Source organism: Pseudophryne corroboree, chromosome 3, assembly GCF_028390025.1.
Source record: "Pseudophryne corroboree isolate aPseCor3 chromosome 3, aPseCor3.hap2, whole genome shotgun sequence".
Lineage (NCBI taxonomy): Eukaryota > Metazoa > Chordata > Amphibia > Anura > Myobatrachidae > Pseudophryne > Pseudophryne corroboree.
The window spans coordinates 456,438,297-456,456,971 of NC_086446.1; the positions used below are offsets into that span (position 1 = coordinate 456,438,297).

General features: G+C 50.6%; 1 protein-coding gene across 4 annotated transcripts in view; it reads left to right on the forward strand.

Annotated features, from left to right (window-relative positions):
- The window catches only part of GGA3 (golgi associated, gamma adaptin ear containing, ARF binding protein 3), a 213,012-nt gene that overhangs the window by 129,069 nt on the left and 65,268 nt on the right, over positions 1-18,675 (forward strand). The gene's annotated exons all lie outside the window — the stretch shown is intronic.

Sequence of the window (18,675 nt, forward strand, 5' to 3'; positions counted from 1 at the left end):
ACTGTGTGCGCGCACCCCAAAAAATGAGTGTGGCCAATTAAATTGGGACGTGATACACATATGCCCCCCCAATAGTGCAGTGCCAGATCCACAATTGCCCCCACAGTGCCAGGTATACAAATGCCCCCACAGTGTCAGGTATACAAATACCCCCACAGTGTCAGGTATACAAATGACCCCACAGTGTCACGTATACAAATACCCCCACAGTGTCAGGTATACAAATGACCCCACAGTGCGGGGTCTGAGCCACTATCTCCGCTGACAGGACGCTGAGCTCCTGAGGGGATCGAACGTTCGCCGCCACAGGGGATCGCTCACCCCAGCAGCATGCCGCCACCCCCTTACAGAGCCAGAAGATCAGTGGCGAGTTAGTCACTGGCCCCCCTGGCAAGCGGGGAGCTGGCGTGAAGATGGCTGCAACAGGGTAGGGAGCACAGTATTATCTGCACTCCGGGGCTCAGCGGTACATGGTGCGGCGCTGTGAGGGGCGCCCTGAGCCAGCGCCTACACCCTACACTGTCCAGCAAGCCTCTCCGTGTCCCAGGATCGCTGCCAGCACAATTCCTCAGGCCAGTATAATCTTCAGAAGAGCGGGAAGACAGCGCCATGAAAGGGGCGGAGCTTCTCAGAGGGGACCCAGCAGCATTCAGCGCCATTTTCCTGCCTGCAGAAGCGCTGACAGGGAGAGCTGTCCGTCCAGATACGCTGGTAGTCTTATTAGTTCTACCTTAAAAAGCGCTGTGTGTGGGTTGGCTCCAATCTCTGTGTCTATCTGTGGCATGCTTGGGGGGGAAACTGTAGACATTTCCCTGTGTGTTTGCGTATGTGTGTAGGTGTTTACTATCTCACATAGCCATGTCTAGGGACTCTGTGTCATATGCTGCAGAAGATGTTTCCTCTCAGGAGGGATCCATTCCATGTACACAGGATTGTAATGCTTTGTCTCAGATCCCCATTGTTGAAGCTAATACCGAGACTGAAACTCAGGTGTTGAAGTCGTCTATGGCAGTTTGGTCAGGCTCTGTCCCTATTCCTGCAACATCTCCTAGCATGTTCCCACAGAAACGTACACTTGCCCAAATCATGCAAGATGACATGGATACTGATTCTGATACTGCAGACGGTGATGAGGGTGTGCTCAGGGGGGCGGCATCCCTTGCTAAGGGGGTGCAGCTCATGATTGAGGCCATTAGAGATGTGTTAAATATTAATGACACCACACCTGAGCAGGTTGAGGAGTCTTACTTCACTGACAATAAGAAAGCCTCGCTAACCTTCCCTGCGTCTAAAGAATTAAACGCTATATTTTAAAAATCCTGGGAAAGCCCGGAGAAAAAGTTCCAGATCCCAAAAAGGGTTCTGGTTGCTTTTCCCTTCCCTGAGGAAGATAGGAAAAAATAAGAATTTACTTACCGATAATTCTATTTCTCGGAGTCCGTAGTGGATGCTGGGGTTCCTGAAAGGACCATGGGGAATAGCGGCTCCGCAGGAGACAGGGCACAAAAGTAAAGCTTTCCGATCAGGTGGTGTGCACTGGCTCCTCCCCCTATGACCCTCCTCCAAGCCAGTTAGGTACTGTGCCCGGACGAGCGTACACAATAAGGGAGGAATTTTGAATCCCGGGTAAGACTCATACCAGCCACACCAATCACACCGTACAACTTGTGATCAAAACCAGTTAACAGTATGATAACAGAGGAGCCTCTGAAAGATGGCTTCTTAACAATAACCCGAATTAGTTAACAATAACTATGTACAATTATTGCAGATAATCCGCACTTGGGATGGGCGCCCAGCATCCACTACGGACTCCGAGAAATAGAATTATCGGTAAGTAAATTCTTATTTTCTCTATCGTCCTAGTGGATGCTGGGGTTCCTGAAAGGACCATGGGGATTATACCAAAGCTCCCAAACGGGCGGGAGAGTGCGGATGACTCTGCAGCACCGAATGAGAGAACTCCAGGTCCTCCTTAGCCAGAGTATCAAATTTGTAAAATTTTACAAACGTGTTCTCCCCTGACCACGTAGCTGCTCGGCAAAGTTGTAATGCCGAGACCCCTCGGGCAGCCGCCCAAGATGAGCCCACCTTCCTTGTGGAGTGGGCCTTTACAGATTTAGGCTGTGGCAGGCCTGCCACAGAATGTGCAAGTTGGATTGTGCTACAGATCCAACGAGCAATCGTCTGCTTAGACGCAGGAGCACCCATCTTGTTGGGTGCATACAATATAAACAACGAGTCAGATTTTCTGACTCCAGCTGTCCTTGCAATATATATTTTTAATGCTCTGACAACGTCCAGTAACTTGGAGTCCTCCAAGTCACTTGTAGCCGCAGGCACTACAATAGGCTGGTTCAGATGAAATGCTGACACCACCTTAGGGAGAAAATGCGGACGAGTCCGCAGTTCTGCCCTGTCCGAATGGAAAATCAGATATGGGCTTTTGTAAGATAAAGCTGCCAGTTCTGACACTCTCCTGGCCGAAGCCAGGGCTAGTAACATGGTCACTTTCCATGTGAGATATTTTAAATCCACCTTTTTTAGTGGTTCAAACCAATGAGATTTTAGAAATTCCAAAACCACATTGAGATCCCACGGTGCCACTGGAGGCACCACAGGAGGCTGTATATGCAGCACTCCCTTAACAAAAGTCTGGACTTCAGGAAGTGAAGCCAATTCTTTTTGAAAGAAAATCGACAGGGCCGAAATTTGAACCTTAATAGATCCCAATTTGAGACCCATAGACAATCCTGATTGCAGGAAATGTAGGAATCGACCCAGTTGAAATTCCTCCGTCGGAGCACTCCGATCCTCGCACCACGCAACATATCTTCGCCAAATGCGGTGATAGTGTTGCACGGTTACTTCCTTCCTTGCTTTAATCAAAGTAGGAATGACTTCTTCCGGCATGCCTTTTTCCTTTAGGATCCGGCGTTCAACCGCCATGCCGTCAAACGCAGCCGCGGTAAGTCTTGAAACAGACAGGGACCCTGCTGAAGCAAGTCCCTCCTTAGAGGTAGAGGCCACGGATCTTCCGTGATCATCTCTTGAAGTTCCGGGTACCAAGTCCTTCTTGGCCAATCCGGAACCACTAGTATCGTTCTTATGCCTCTTTGCCGTATAATTCTCAATACTTTTGGTATGAGAGGCAGAGGAGGAAACACATACACCGACTGGTACACCCAAGGCGTTACCAGCGCGTCCACAGCTATTGCCTGCGGATCTCTTGACCTGGCGCAATACCTGTCCAGTTTTTTGTTGAGGCGAGACGCCATCATGTCCACCATTGGTCTTTCCCAACGGGTTACCAGCATGTGGAAGACTTCCGGATGAAGTCCCCACTCTCCCGGGTGAAGGTCGTGTCTGCTGAGGAAGTCTGCTTCCCAGTTGTCCACTCCCGGGATGAACACTGCTGACAGTGCTATCACATGATTCTCTGCCCAGCGAAGAATCCTTGCAGCTTCTGCCATTGCACTCCTGCTTCTTGTGCCGCCCTGTCTGTTCACATGGGCGACTGCCGTGATGTTGTCCGACTGGATCAACACCGGTTTTCCTTGAAGCAGAGGTTCTGCCTGGCTTAGAGCATTGTAGATTGCTCTTAGTTCCAGAATGTTTATGTGAAGAGACGTTTCCAGGCTCGTCCACACTCCCTGGAAGTTTCTTCCTTGTGTGACTGCTCCCCAGCCTCTCAGGCTGGCGTCCGTGGTCACCAGGATCCAATCCTGTATGCCGAATCTGCGGCCCTCCAATAGATGAGCACTCTGCAACCACCACAGAAGAGATACCCTTGTCCTTGGAGACAGGGTTATCCGCTGGTGCATCTGAAGATGCGACCCTGACCATTTGTTTAACAGATCCCTCTGGAAAATTCGTGCATGGAATCTGCCGAATGGAATTGCTTCGTAAGAAGCCACCATTTTTCCCAGGACTCTTGTGCATTGATGTACAGACACCTTTCCTGGTTTTAGGAGGTTCCTGACAAGCTCGGACAACTCCTTGGCTTTTTCCTCCGGGAGAAAAACCTTTTTCTGAACCGTGTCCAGAATCATCCCTAGGAACAGCAGACGAGTTGTCGGCATTAACTGGGATTTTGGAATATTCAGAATCCAGCCGTGCTGTTTTAGCACTTCTTGAGACAGTGCTAATCCCCTCTCTAGCTGTTCTCTGGACCTTGCCCTTATTAGGAGATCGTCCAAGTATGGGATAATTAATACGCCTTTTCTTCGAAGAAGAATCATCATCTCGGCCATTACCTTTGTAAAGACCCGAGGTGCCGTGGACAATCCGAACGGCAGCGTCTGAAACTGATAGTGACAGTTTTGTACAACGAACCTGAGGTACCCCTGGTGTGAGGGGTAAATTGGAACGTGGAGGTACGCATCCTTGATGTCCAAGGACACCATAAAGTCCCCTTCTTCCAGGTTCGCTATCACTGCTCTGAGTGACTCCATTTTGAACTTGAACTTCTTTATGTACAGGTTCAAGGACTTCAGATTTAGAATAGGTCTTACCGAGCCGTCCGGCTTCGGTACCACAAATAGAGTGGAATAATACCCCTTTCCCTGTTGTAGAAGAGGTACCTTGACTATCACCTGCTGAGAGTACAGCTTGTGAATGGCTTCCAAAACCGTCTCCCTTTCGGAGGGGGACGTTGGTAAAGCAGACTTCAGGAAACGGCGAGGCGGATCTGTCTCTAGTTCCAACCTGTACCCCTGAGATATTATCTGCAGGATCCAGGGATCTACCTGCGAGTGAGCCCACTGCGCGCTGAAATGCTTGAGACGACCGCCCACCGCCCCCGAGTCCGCTTGAGAAGCCCCAGCGTCATGCTGAGGCTTTTGTAGAAGCGGGGGAGGGCTTCTGTTCCTGGGAAGGAGCTGCCTGTTGGTGTCTCTTCCCCCTTCCTCTGCCTCGTGGCAGATATGAATATCCCTTTGCTCTCTTGTTTTTAAAGGAACGAAAGGACTGCGGTTGAAAAGTCGGTGTCTTTTTCTGTTGGGGAGTAGCTTGAGGTAAAAAGGTGGATTTCCCGGCTGTAGCCGTGGCCACCAAATCTGATAGACCGACTCCAAATAACTCCTCCCCTTTATACGGCAAAACTTCCATATGCCGTTTTGAGTCCGCATCGCCTGACCACTGTCGCGTCCATAAACTTCTTCTGGCCGAAATGGACATAGCACTTACCCGTGATGCCAGTGTGCAGATATCCCTCTGTGCATCACGCATATAAAGAAATGCATCCTTTATTTGCTCTAAAGACAGTAAAACATTGTCCCTATCCAGGGTATCAATATTTTCAATCAGGGACTCTGACCAAACTACTCCAGCACTGCACATCCAGGCTGACGCTATAGCTGGTCGTAGTATAACACCTGTATGTGTGTATATACTTTTTTGGATATTTTCCATCCTCCTATCTGTTGGATCTTTAAGTGCGGCCGTCTCAGGAGAGGGTAACGCCACTTGTTTAGATAAGCGTGTGAGCGCCTTATCCACCCTAGGAGGTGTTTCCCAGCGCGCCCTAACCTCTGACGGGAAAGGGTATAAAGCTAATAACTTCTTTGAAATTAGCATCTTTTTATCGGGGGCAACCCACGCTTCATCACATACATCATTTAGTTCTTCTGATTCAGGAAAAACTATAGGTAGTTTTTTCACACCCCACATAATACCCTGTTTAGTGGTACCAGTAGTATCAGCTAAATGTAACGCCTCCTTCATTGCCAAAATCATATAACGTGTGGCCCTACTGGAAAATACGGTTGATTCGTCACCGTCGCCACTGGAATCAGTGCCTGTGTCTGGGTCTGTGTCGACCGACTGAGGCAAAGGGCGTTTTACAGCCCCTGACGGTGTTTGAGGCGCCTGGACAGGCACTAACTGATTGTCCGGCCGTCTCATGTCGACAAACGACTGCTTTAGCGTGTTGACACTATCCCGTAATTCCATAAATAAAGGCATCCATTCTGGTGTCGACCCCCTAGGAGGTGACATCCCCATATTTGGCAATTGCTCCGCCTCCACACCAATATCGTCCTCATACATGTCGACACACACGTACCGACACACAGCAGACACACAGGGAATGCTCTTAACGAAGACAGGACCCCACTAGCCCTTTGGGGAGACAGAGGGAGAGTTTGCCAGCACACACCAAAAGCGCTATATATGACAGGGATAGCCTTATAATAAGTGCTCCCTGTATAGCTGCTTTTATAATATAATTTTTGCCACTATTTTGCCCCCCCTCTCTTGTTTTACCCTGTTTCTGTAGTGCAGTGCAGGGGAGAGACCTGGGAGCCGTCCTGACCAGCGGAGCTGTGTAAGGAAAATGGCGCTGTGTGCTGAGGAGATAGGCCCCGCCCCTTTTCCGGCGGGCTCGTCTCCCGCTCTTTAGTGTATTCTGGCAGGGGTTAAATATCTCCATATAGCCCCGGAGGCTATATGTGAGGTATTTTTTAGCCAAATAGGTTTTCATTTGCCTCCCAGGGCGCTCCCCTCCCAGCGCCCTGCACCCTCAGTGACTGCCGTGTGAAGTGTGCTGAGAGGAAAATGGCGCACAGCTGCAGTGCTGTGCGCTACCTTTAGAAGACTGAGGAGTCTTCTGCCGCCGATTCTGGACCTCTTCATGTTTCAGCATCTGCAAGGGGGCCGGCGGCGAGGCTCCGGTGACCATCCAGGCTGTACCTGTGATCGTCCCTCTGGAGCTGATGTCCAGTAGCCAAGAAGCCAATCCATCCTGCACGCAGGTGAGTTCACTTCTTCTCCCCTAAGTCCCTCGTTGCAGTGATCCTGTTGCCAGCAGGACTCACTGTAAAATAAAAAACCTAAGCTAAACTTTCTCTAAGCAGCTCTTTAGGAGAGCCACCTAGATTGCACCCTTCTCGGCCGGGCACAAAAATCTAACTGGCTTGGAGGAGGGTCATAGGGGGAGGAGCCAGTGCACACCACCTGATCGGAAAGCTTTACTTTTGTGCCCTGTCTCCTGCGGAGCCGCTATTCCCCATGGTCCTTTCAGGAACCCCAGCATCCACTAGGACGATAGAGAAAATGGGTTAACCCACCCATTGTGGACGCATCTGTCTCCAGACTGTCTAAAAAGGTGGTTTTCTGCTGCAGGGTACACTGGGCTCCACAAGGATAGACATTGGGGTGTAGAGTAGGATCTTTATCCGAGGCACCAACAGGCTCAAAGCTTTGACTGTTCCCAGAATGCACAGCGCCGCCTCCTCTATAACCCCGCCTCCATGCACAGGAGCTCAGTTTTTGTAGTTGGTGCTGCAGTGAGCAGGCACATAACAGAGGGGCTGCTCCAGGCAGCCCTAAGAAGAGCTTTTTTTGAAGAAAAATGTGAAGACTTTAAGGGCAGCAGCGGTGGTAAATGTCAGAAGACATTCACTGCTGCAGCTCCAGCTCTCCCCAGCGACGCTGTACACTCCCGAGCCCTGGTTGCCGGGTAACTACAGCAGGAGGCTCCGGTTTTCTTCACGTCAGGCACACACGACGGGGGCTCTCCGGGATCGCGTGGCCGCGCTTCGGGAGGTGGTGAGTGGGTCCAGCTTGCGGGACCCGGTCTTTATCGCGATCCGGCGCGGTCAGTGGGAGGCGGGCCGCGCGATCACCAGGGCATGGGTGCAGGTCAGGTTTTCTCTCTAAACCATTTTCTGTAGCCCACAGTACCCGGTGGTTTTGCCAGCAGGGGGATAAGGCTTAGACCTGAAGCCCCTCCCCCAGCCCCTGGGCGCCATTTCCCGCAAATGTCCCCGCCCTGGAGCTGCATATCTGTCTCTCCCTCACTCCCTGTCAGTGTTTGGGCGCCATTATCTCTCAGCTTCACTGTTCCTGGGACTGCTTGGGCAAATCCTCCTGTGTAAAGCCGCCTGGTTGTCAGTGCTGTGACTTTACATGACACTTAAGTATTCTACCTGCCTTTTTAGACAGTGCTAGTTAAGAAAGAGTGCATTTAGTCAGGGTTTTCTCTAACGTCCTTGAGGATGCTGGGACTCCGTAAGGACCATGGGGGATAGACGGGCTCCGCAGGAGATAGGGCACTTTAAGAAAGCTTTGGACTCTGGGTGTGCACTGGCTCCTCCCTCTATGCCCCTCCTCCAGACCTCAGTTTTACACTGTGCCCAGAGCAAGATCGGTGCACTGCAGAGAGCTCTCCAGAGTTCTCTGCCTAGAAGCATTTTTGTTTGGATTTTTTTTTTCTACCTTTTACTACTTTTTCACAGGGAGCACTGCTGGCAACAGGCTCCCTGCATCGAGGGACTGAGGAGAGAGGAGCAGACCTTCTTGTCAAAGATAGGCTCTGCTTCCTCGGCTACTGGACACCATTAGCTCCAGAGGGGGTGAACGCAGGTTCTTACTGGGCGTCCACCCCCGGAGCCGCGCCGCCGTTCTCCTCACAGAGCTAGAAGTACAGAAGACAGAAGTCGTCAGGCGGCAGAAGCCTTCAGCTTCACTGAGGTAACGCACAGCACTGCAGCTGTGCGTCATTGCTCCCATACACCTCACATACTCCGGTCACTGTAAGGGTGCAGGGCGCAGGGGGGGGGCGCCCTGGGCAGCAATATAAACCTCTGCATGGCAAAAAGACTATATACATGTACAGGTGGGCTCTGTACATGTATATAATAGAGCCCCCGCCATATTTTACTAAGTTTGAGCGGGACAGAAGCCCGCCGCCGAGGGGGCGGGGCTTCTCCCTCAGCACTCACCAGCGCCATTTTCTCTCCACAGCACTGCTGAGAGGAAGCTCCCCGGACTCTCCCCTGCTTACACACGGTGAAAGGGTGCTTAAAAGAGAGGGGGGGGGGCACATAATTGGCGGTTTACATATTATACAGCGCTGCTGGGGAAAAACATTTTGTGTTGGTCTCCAGGGTTATTGCGCTGGGGTGTGTGCTGGCATACTCTCTCTCTCTGTCTCTCCAAAGGGCCTTGACGGGGATACTGTCTTCAGGAAAGGGGTTCCCTGTGTGTGTGAAGTGTGTCGGTACGCGTGTCGACATGTTTGACGAGGAAGGCTCGCTTAATGTGGAGGGGGAGTGCTTGAATGTCAGGTCGCCGTCGGCAACGCCGACACCGGAATGGGTGGATATGCTGAATGTCTTGAATGCAAATGTCAATCTATTGCATAAAAGATTAGACAAGGCAGAAGCTAGGGATCAGTCAGGTAGCCAGTCCATGCCTGTCCCTGGGGCGCCAGGTCCTTCGGGGTCTCAGAAGCGCACCATATCCCAGATCGATGACACAGATACCGACACAGATACTGACTCTAGTGTCGACTATGAAGATGCAAAATTACAGCCGAAGGTGGCTTTGGGTATTCGGTACATGATTATTGCCATTAAAGAGGTTTTGCATATTACTGAGGAACCCCCTGTCCCTTACACGAAGGTACACATGTATAAAGGGAAAAAGCCTGAAGTCACTTTTCCATCCTCATTTGAATTAAGTGACTTGTGCGAAAAGGCTTGGGAATCTCCGGATAGGAGACCACAAGTTCCCAAAAGGATTCTCATGGCGTATACTTTTCCACAAACTGATAGGATACGCTGGGAATCTTTGCCAAAAGTTGACAAGGCGCTGACACCTTTGTCCAAAAAGGTGGCACTGCCTTCTCAGGATACGGCTTCTCTCAAGGAACCTGCTGATCGAGGCAGGAAATTACCTTAACGCACATTTACAATCATTCCGGTACTATTGCTCGACCGGCTATGGCGTCGGCCTGGGTTTGTAGTGCGGTTGTGGCATGGGCAGATTCCTTATCTACGGAAATTGACACCTTAGATAGGGGACGCCATTCAAATGACCATAGAGCATATCAGAGATGCTGCCTTGTATATGAGGGATGCTCAGAGAGACATTTGTTTATTAAGCTCCAGAATACATGCTATGTCTATTTCTGCTAGGCGGCTCTTGTAGACCCGACAATGGACGGGAGATGCCGATTCAAAGCGGCATATGGAGTCCTTGCCTTACAAAGGGGTGGAGTTGTTTGGAGACGGCCTCTCGGATCCTGTCTCTACGGCTACGGCTGGTAAGTCAAATTTCTTACCTTATGTCCCCCCGCAGCATACAAAAAAGGCACCTCATTATCAAATGCAGTCCTTTCGTTCCAATAAAAACAAGAAGGTACGTGGATCATCCTTTGTTGCCAGAGCGAAAGGCAGGGGAAAAAAGCTGCACACAGCTAGTTCCCAAGAGCAGAAGTCCTCCCCTGTGTCTGCAAAGTCCACCGCATGACGCTGGGGCTTTCCGGGGGGAGGCAGAACTGGTGGGGGCTCGTCTTCGGTTTTTCAGCTACGTCTGGGTTCACTCGCAGGTGGATCCCTGGGCATTAGAGATTGTTTCTCAGGGATACAGGCTGGAATTCGAAGACTTGCCTCCTCGACGATTTTTCAAATTGGCTCTGCCGACTTCCCCGTCAGAGAGGGAGCTAGTGTTGGCAGCAATCCAAAAATTGTATATTCAACAGGTGATTGTCACAGTTCCTCATCTCCAGCAAAGAGAGGGATATTACTCAACCCTGTTTGTGGTCCCGAAACCGGACGGTTCGGTCAGACCCATTTTAAACCTGAAATCTCTGAACCTGTACTTGAAGAGGTTCAAGTTCAAAATGGAATCACTCAGGGCGGTCATCGCCAGCCTGGAGGGGGGGGATTGGATGGTGTCCCTGGACATAAAGGATGCTTACCTTCATGTTCCGATATTCCCCCCGCATCAGGCGTTCCTGAGATTTGCAGTGCAGGACTGTCACTACCAATTTCAAACATTGCCGTTTGGGCTTTCCACGGCCCCGAGAATTTTCACCAAGGTAATGGCGGAAATGATGGTGCTCCTGCGCAGGCAGGGGGTCACAATTATCCCATACTTGGACGATCTCCTCATAAAGGCGAGATCTCGGGAGAGGTTGCTGGTCAGCGTGTCTCTGTCCATGAAGACGTTGCAGATACACGGCTGGATTCTCAATAGACCGAAGTCCCAGCTAGTCCCTACAACGCGTCTGACCTTTTTGGGGCTGATTCTAGACACAGACCAGAAAAAGGTTTTTCTTCCGATCGAAAAGGTTCAGGAACTCATAGCCATAGTCAGGAACCTATTAAAACCAAAAAAGGTTTCAGTGCATCATTGCACGCGGGTCCTGGGGAAGATGGTGGCTTCCTACGAGGCCATCCCTTTCGGCAGGTTCCATGCGAGGACTTTTCAATGGGACCTCTTGGACAAGTGGTCCGGGTCCCATTTACAAATGCATCAAAGGATCACCCTGTCTCCCAGGACCTGGGTATCTCTCTTGTGGTGGCTGAACAGTGCTCACCTACTATAAGGTCGCAGGTTCGGCATTCAGGACTGGGTCCTGGTGACCACGGACGCAAGCCTCCGAGGCTGGGGAGCAGTGACACTGGGAAGAAATTTCCAAGGTCTCTGGTCAAGCCTAGAGTCTTGTCTCCACATCAACGTCCTGGAGTTGAGGGCCATATACAACGCCCTGCGTCAAGCGGAGGAATTGCTTCGGAGAAAACCGGTTCTGATTTAGTCAGACAATGTCACGGCAGTGGCTCATATAAACCGCCAAGGCGGAACAAGGAGCAGAATGGCCATGGCAGAAGCGACCAGGATTCTACGCTGGGCGGAAGGCCATGTAAGCGCGCTGTCAGCGGTGTTCATCCCGGGGGTGGACAACTGGGAGGCGGACTTCCTCAGCAGGCACGACCTGCATCCGGGAGAGTGGGGACTTCATCAAGAAGTCTTCGCACAGATCACGGATCGTTGGGGACTGCCTCAAATCGACATGATGGCATCCCGTCTCAACAAAAAGCTAAAGCGGTATTGCGCCAGGTCAAGGGACCCTCAGGCCGTAGCGGTAGACGCTCTGGTGACACCTTGGGTGTTCAGATCGGTCTATGTGTTTCCTCCTCTTCCTCTCATACCCAAGGTGTTGAGAATAATACGAAGAAGCAGGGTCAGAGCAATACTCATTGTTCCGGATTGGCCACGGAGGACTTGGTATCCGGAGCTGCAAGAGTTGCTCGCAGGGGATCCGTGGACTCTTCCTCTAAGGCAGGACCTGCTGCGGCAGGGGCCCTGTCTGTTCCAAGACTTACCGCTGCTGCGTTTGACGGCATGGCGGTTGAACGCCGGATCCTAGCGGAAAAAGGGATTCCGGAGGAAGTCATTCCTACCCTGATTAAGGCTAGGAAAGACGTGACGTTAAAACATTATCACCGTATATGGCGGAAATATGTTTCTTGGTGTGAGGCCAGAGCTGCTCCTACGGAGGAGTTCCATTTGGGCGTCTACTTCACTTCCTTCAAACAGGAGTGACTTTGGGCCTAAAATTAGGGTCCAAAACTGCCTGTCTGCCAAGTACCGCTCCTTCTGTGTCGAAGGCTAAAGGTACTTCCTTTCGCCCCTTTCGTCCTTCAGGTAAAGCAAAAGGTCAGGAGTACAACAAGCAGGCCCGCACTTCCAAACCTGGTAAGCCAAAGCCAAAAAGAGCCTGGGCGGCCCGTCAGCCAGCTTCCAAGGCCGATAAGCCTGCCGCATGACGGGGCGGGCCTCCCCCTGGGGGATCCCAGGGTGGGGGGCCGGCTTCTAGGGTATACCCAGGAATGGTTGAAGACCACTTCAGATGCCTGGGTACGGGAAGTCGTCACTCGAGGTTACGCCATAGCCTTCAAAAACCGACCCCCTCATCGATTTTGCCAGACAGACGTCCCGTTGGCCAGACATAGGCAAACACTCTGCATTCGGTAGTACAGACCCTCCTGGATACAGGAGTCGTAGTACAGGTGCCTCTTGCGCAGAGGGGCCAGGGGTACTATTCTCCGCTGTTTCTAGTCCCGAAACCGAATGGGTCCTCCCGGCCCATTCTCAACCTCAAGGCATTGAACAGGTTTGTGAAGGTTTTCAAGTTCCGTATGGAAACCCTTCGCTCTATAATTCTGGCTTTGGAACCTGGGGACTACATGGTCACCCTGGACATACAGGATGCTTACCTGCCTATTCCTATAGCAGCGTCACATCAGCAATACCTGAGGTTTGCTATTGGCAACCTCCATTACCAGTTTCGGGCGTTACCTTTTGGTTTAACAACGGCTCCGCGAGTCTTCACCAAAATTATGGCGGTGATGACGGTGGTACTCCGCCGTCAAGGGGTCAGGATACTGCGGTATCTGGACGACTTGTTAATCCTGGCAAATTTCCCAGAACTTCTCCTACGTCATCTAGATATGACGGTCCGGTTTCTACAAGCCCACGGGTGGTTCATCAACTGGAAGAAATCCTCCCTGATCCCTGCTCAGAGCATGTGCATCTGGGAGCGCTATTGAACACTCACAACCAGAGGTTGTTCTTGTGTCAGGAGAAAGTCCTGAAGCTTCAGGACAGGATTTGTTGCTTCCTTTCTCGTCCGCAAGTGTCGATACATTCGGCGATGCAGGTGCTGGGCCTCATGGTATCAGCATTCAACATGGTGGAGTATGCTCAATTCCATTCTCGCCCCCTCCAGAGGCTGATTCTAGCCAAGTGGGACGGCCTGCCTCACCGGATCAGGTCTCAAATGATCTCATTGACTCCGGAGGTCCGTCTGTCGGTGGCTCCAGGACCAACAATTGTGCAGGGGCCGTTCCTTCTGGATATCCAACTGGGTCCTGTTGACGACAGATGCCAGTCTAAGAGGTTGGGGCGCGGTGCTGGAGCAACACTCCCTTCAGGGTCGGTGGACCAAGGAGGAGTCCCTCCTCTCAATCACCATTCTGGAATTGCGGGCGGTCTTCAATGCATTGAACCTAGCCCAGCATTTAATTCAGAACTGTCCTGTTCAAGTGCAGTCAATTAACGCCACCACAGTGGCTTACATAAATCATCAAGGCGGCACTCGAAGCCGCCTGGCAATGAAGGAAGTCTCACGGATTCTACATTGGGCGGAACGCCATCTACCGGCCATATCGGCAATCTTCATTCCGGGAGTCCTGAATTGGGAAGCGGACTTTCTCGGTCATCAGGACGTACATGCTGGCGAGTGGGGCCTCCATCCAGAAGTGTTTCAACTTCTAGTGGAAAAGTGGGGTCTTCCAGAGGTAGATCTGATGGCGTCTCGACACAATCACAAGGTTCCGGTCTTCGGAGCAAGGACAAGGGATCCTCAAGCAGCATTCGTGGATGCGCTGGCGGTGCCGTGGAGGTTTCGGCTGCTGTACGTGTTCCCTCCGGTGTCACTCCTGCCCAGGGTAATTCGGAAGTTCAAGCAAGAAAAAGGAATTCTGCTTCTCATAGCTCCAGCGTGGCCCAGACGGCACTTGTTCTCAGACCTGCAAGGCCTATCGTCAGAGCGTCCAATTCTACTTCCACAACGCCCAGACCTCCTCGTTCAGGGCCCCTGTGTCTACCAGGACCTAGCCCGGCTCTCTTTGACGGCAGGGGTCTTGAAGCTTCCGTCTTAAGGGCTAAAGGGTTTTCTGAGGAGGTCATTCAAACTATGTTGCGGACCCGGAAACCGGCTTCGGCTCGGATTTACTATAGGGTCTGGCATTCTTACTTTGTTTGGTGCGCATCTAACGATTATGACGCTTCCAAGTTTAGTATAGCCAAGTTGTTGGCTTTTCTTCAGCAGGGCCTGGACTTAGGCCTACGTCTGGCCTCCCTCAAGGTTCATATTTCTGCCTTGTCGGTGTGGTTTCAGAGAAAAATTGCGACCTTACCTGATGTGCATACCTTTACTCAGGGTGTGTTGCGTATTCAACCTCCCTATGTCCCGCCTGTGGCTCCTTGGGACTTGTCGGTGGTTTTGGAGGCGTTACAAGAGACCCCGTTTGAACCTCTTGGTTCAGCTGATCTTAAGTGGCTTTCCCTTAAGGTGGTGTTTCTGCTGGCTATTGCTTCAGCTAGAAGAGTGTCGGATTTGGGTGCCTTGTCCTGTAGTTCCCCATATATGATATTTCACCGTGACCGGGCGGTTCTTAGGACTCGTCCCGGATATTTACCTAAGGTGTTTTCCTCGTTCCACCTTAACCAGGAGATTGTGGTTCCAGCACTTGTTTCTCCTGATCTGTCTTTGGATGTGTTAGGGCTCTCCGTATCTATGTGAAGAGAACTGCTTCCATTAGGAAATCTGATTCTCTCTTTGTACTGTTTTGATTTCACAAACGGGGCTGGCCTGCTCACAAGCAGACTTTGGCCAGCCCCGTTTGTTGGACCTTTTTGGGCGGCCCGCCGTGGTGCGGCTATGTGGTCTTCAGTGAACACGTTCATAAGGTTATATGCCTTCGATACTGCCGCTTCCCAGGATGCTTCCTTTGGATGCTGGGTTCTTGTGCCCACTACAGTGCGTCCTCTCCCATAAGAAACTGCTTTAGGACATCCCCAGTGTCTATCCTTGTGGAGCCCAGTGTACCCCGCAGCAGAAAACAAGATTTATGGTAAGAACATTGGGCGGAACGCCATCTACCGGCCATATCGGCAATCTTCATTCCGGGAGTCCTGAATTGGGAAGCGGACTTTCTCGGTAGTCAGGACGTACATGCCGGCGAGTGGGGCCTCCATCCAGAAGTGTTTCAACTTCTAGTGGAAAAGTGGGGTCTTCCAGAGGTAGATCTGATGGCGTCTCGACACAATCACAAGGTTCCGGTCTTCGGAGCAAGGACAAGGGATCCTCAAGCAGCATTCGTGGATGCGCTGGCGGTGCCGTGGAGGTTTCGGCTGCTGTACGTGTTCCCTCCGGTGTCACTCCTGCCCAGGGTAATTCGGAAGTTCAAGCAAGAAAAAGGAATTCTGCTTCTCATAGCTCCAGCGTGGCCCAGACGGCACTTGTTCTCAGACCTGCAAGGCCTATCGTCAGAGCGTCCAATTCTACTTCCACAATGCCCAGACCTCCTCGTTCAGGGCCCCTGTGTCTACCAGGACCTAGCCCGGCTCTCTTTGACGGCGTGGCTCTTGAAGCTTTCGTCTTAAGGGCTAAAGGGTTTTCTGAGGAGGTCATTCAAACTATGTTGCGGGCCCGGAAACCAGCTTCGGCTCGGATTTACTATAGGGTCTGGCATTCTTACTTTGTTTGGTGCGCATCTAACGATTATGACGCTTCCAAGTTTAGTATAGCCAAGTTGTTGGCTTTTCTTCAGCAGGGCCTGGACTTAGGCCTATGTCTGGCCTCCCTCAAGGTTCATATTTCTGCCTTGTCGGTGTGGTTTCAGAGAAAAATTGCGACCTTACCTGATGTGCATACCTTTACTCAGGGTGTGTTGCGTATTCAACCTCCCTATGTCCTGCCTGTGGCTCCTTGGGACTTGTCGGTGGTTTTGGAGGCGTTACAAGAGACCCCGTTTGAACCTCTTGGTTCAGCTGATCTTAAGTGGCTTTCCCTTAAGGTGGTGTTTCTGCTGGCTATTGCTTCAGCTAGAAGAGTGTCGGATTTGGGTGCCTTGTCCTGTAGTTCCCCATATATGATATTTCACCGTGACCGGGCGGTTCTTAGGACTCGTCCCGGATATTTACCTAAGGTGGTTTCCTCGTTCCACCTTAACCAGGAGATTGTGGTTCCAGCACTTGTTTCTCCTGATCTGTCTTTGGATGTGTTAGGGCTCTCCGTATCTATGTGAAGAGAACTGCTTCCATTAGGAAATCTGATTCTCTCTTTGTACTGTTTTGATTTCACAAACGGGGCTGGCCTGCTCACTAGCAGACTTTGGCCAGCCCGTTTTTTGTTTTTTTTTAAATTCTTTATTTTTCATTTTGTAATATAGAACATTTTTCCAAATATGTCAACACACATATCAAAAATAGAGCGTATACAACAGTCTCATATCTTGTCAGCTGTAAATATACAAAACATCAATAAATGATTGCGAAAAGAGAAATTAACAGATTCATATACGTTATCCTAAACCGTGCAACGTTCATAAAAAGTTACAGAATCTGGAATAAAGGGCAACTTCTGAGCAATATTGCATAGTAACACAGTATTCAGACAAAGTGTGAGGTCGCAAAAACCATTGAAAACAAACAAAAAGAGGGGGGGAGACAAGGGGAAGAAGGGAGGAAGGAGAAGAAAAATGGGGGGGGGGGGGGGGCAACAAGCCACGGACGTAAAGACATTTAGAGGGCAGTGTGAGGGCCCCATGAATTTCCATATTCAGTGTGTATTCAGGGTGCATAGTCAGCATAGGTCTTAGTGGTCTTAAAGTCAATCCAAAGAAACCAGGTTGCCACATAGTCCGAATATTTGTCTAAGGCGGCAGAATAAACATCTTCCATATACATATAGAAGTCAATGCGCTGGAACCACTCCCATATTGTCGGTGGGTTAGTGGATTTCCAATGTACCGGGAGTATAGCTCTTGCCGCATATTTAAATGCTTAAGAAGGGACTTCTTGTAGCGAGAAGGGGGTATATCTGAATGTGATAGTAGCCAGAAGTCCGGACCCAGTGGGACCGGGCTTCCCAAAATCTTTGTTGACAGGTCCATAATTGTGTTCCAAAATGGGATAATTAACGGACAGTCCCACCATATGTGGATCAATGTGCCAGTATCCTTACTACATCTCCAACATAGGGGAGAGACTGCGGGGTAAATTTTATGTAAGAGAGACGGGCAGCTATACCATCTTGTCAGTAATTTGTATTGTGTTTCCACAATGTCCAAACTAGTGGAACACTGTGCCATAACCCTGCAATGTGTGTCCCATTGGATCTTGATTCCCCGATGTTTCAGATCTTTATCCCAGGCGTCACAGAAAGAGGGGACCGTAAGAAAAGAACTCTGTCGAAGAATCCTATAGATGCCTGACACCACATGTGAGGGGGCTATCTCCTGACTGCACATGGATTCAAAGGGAGTGAGAGCCTTATAAAGGTCTGTCGCCTCTCGCTGTGATGTAACAAAGTGGTGTACCTGAAGGTAGAACCAATAGTCTTTAGCGGGTATATCGCCCGTTTTCTGTATTTCAGCGAACGTTTTGAGTTTGCCATGTGCAATCAAGTGAATCACCCTAGTCACACCCGCCCCCCCCCCATCTAGAAGCAATCTTATTGGACCTGCCCGGGGGGAATAATGGATTGTCGAATATAGGCATAAGGGACGTTTGTTTAGACGTGAGTCCCATTTTATAACGAAGTGTCCTCCATAGAGCCAATGTGGGCCCCACAGTAAGATGTGGTGAGCGACCAAACCTAGGGGACCAGGGCACTGCCTGTAGGTTAAGATTAGTGGAAGAAGATTCCAGGTCGACCCACTGTTTCCTATGGGAAGCAGGGCGAGACCAGTCTATAATTCTATGTAGTAGTGCGGCATGGTAATATGTGGAAATCATAGGTAATTGTTGCCCGCCTTGTGATTTCAGCCTAGATAAATGGCTATGCTTGAACCTAGGCTTCCGGCCGTCCCAAATGAAATGGCTTATCGCCTTGTGTGCTTCGGCTAAGAATTGTGGGGGAAGTTTCAGAGGGATGGTTTGGAAAAGGTATAGCAACCTGGGGAGAATGTTCATCTTTACTATATTTATACGGCCTAGCCATGAGAATCTCTGCGTGAGCCAGTGCTTCATCTCCTGTCGCAATTTGCGCAATAAAGGAGTGTGGTTAATACTAGCTATAGTAGTGAGTGTCGATGGGATTTGAATTCCTAAATATGTAATATGGGATTTTTGCCATGTGAATTGGAATGATTGCGA